This window comes from Onychomys torridus, chromosome X (assembly GCF_903995425.1).
Source record: "Onychomys torridus chromosome X, mOncTor1.1, whole genome shotgun sequence".
Lineage (NCBI taxonomy): Eukaryota > Metazoa > Chordata > Mammalia > Rodentia > Cricetidae > Onychomys > Onychomys torridus.
In genome coordinates, this window is record NC_050466.1 from 35099172 (window position 1) to 35100964 (window position 1793).

Consider the following 1793-nt stretch of genomic DNA (forward strand, 5'->3'; position numbering starts at 1 on the left):
ACTCAACCATATTCCCTCACTTTTTTTTATTCAATCCATGTCTGTAGCTAATTGGATGGTGCTCAGCCACACTAAGTGTTAATCTTCTTCCCTGGGTCCACAGACAGACAAGCCAGTCTCCCCTAGAAACACCCTCATAGACACACTTAGAACATCTTGAATATTCAAATCCAATATGAACAGTACTTGGGAGGCAGAAAGAAGTGGATCTTTGTCATTTTGAGGCTGGCTTTGTCTATATGTAGTCCCAGGCCAGCCACAACTTTGTCTCAAAACAAAACCCAAATAGAATGTCAAACCACCTGGATTGCCCTTTCAGCAAGGAAGGGGTGAGTTCAGTGCTTGTTGAAGCCCTGAGAATAGTTAATGCTTGGCTATTCAGAATGTTTTTTGAGCCAGTTGACATCCCAAATCAACCACGATGCTAAATATACAGTTAGTCAGCATCAGGGTTCCTGCTCGACACTGATTTCATGAGACTTTAGGCAGAAGAAATAATTGATCTTGCTGTGACATCTGACCTATGGAACTGCTCCACAATACATTCATGTTCCTGTAAGATGCTGAATTTGTGATCATTTGTTTTGTAGCAATAGAAACCTAATACAAGCTGTGTGCCCATGCCTGGTGGCTCAGACCAATAATTCTAGCTGCTGGGAAGGGATGCGGCAAAAGGACTGAAAATTCATGGTCCACCTGGGCAACTCAATAAGACTGTCTCAAATGTAGACTATCATGTTCATGTTGTCAGCAATTTCTAGTAGGCCAACTTCTTGTGGGCCCTCCCACCTATGGTTAGCAGTTCTTACTGGGCTACATCAGTTGTACCTCACAGGCATTATTTGAGCATGCCTTACAGCACTTGACCATTAAATTTTTCACTTTCCTATAAGATCCTGATTTTGTGTAGGATTGATTTCCCACATTTTCTCTTGCAAATGTGTTGCCAGCATGTCTGGATTACTTTCTACATCTTTCACAGTTATAATCATGTCATCTGTACAACAGAATGGTGTCCTGTGTGGTATAAGGAAAAGATGATCAGGCCTATAAAGTCTCATTTAAGATGCAAGCTTGGAGAGGTGATATGACCACAAAATAGCAAGTGATGGTGTACTGTTGCCCTTTCCAGATGAAACCAAAGCATTCCTTGTGGTGATTATTACTGAAGAAAAACAAGCATTCATCCCCTTGGTGCTCTGTGGTAGACATTTAGGTTTGTGTTGATCACCAAAGCACCAAAACTACAAATTGTAGCTGGAACAACAAGATTAGGTTTATGATAATTCACTTACTCGTCTCTAAAATGTAGTTGTTTTTACACAGGATAAAAGTAAGGTAAAATGGATGATATAATAATCATCTACATCCTTCAAGTCCTTGGTGGTACCACAAATCAGAACAGATTTGGGTAAACCTGAACCACTAATTTTTTAAAAGGATGAAGGGCATGGCTCACCAATAAGAACTCCAGGGGGAAAAGAAGATTTAATCAAGGACTGAAGGGGAAGAAAAAGTGAATGAGCCAAAAGGTAGCAGAATGAGTTGGTCACCTACATTTTCAAGAGTGGGGACCTTTCTAGAGCTCAGCAAAGGGAAGTGGCAAACAATGAGAAATAGAGGGTAGAACACAAACTCACCTTTACAATGGCACTCTCAATTCTGGTACAATTCCCTATGTACCTTACATGACACCGCCAACCTTGCTGAATAGTGCTTTGTGCTACTCCTGATTTACATGGTGTTAGGGAGACAATGTTTTTTATCCCTTCATAAATTTAAAACTTCTGGTG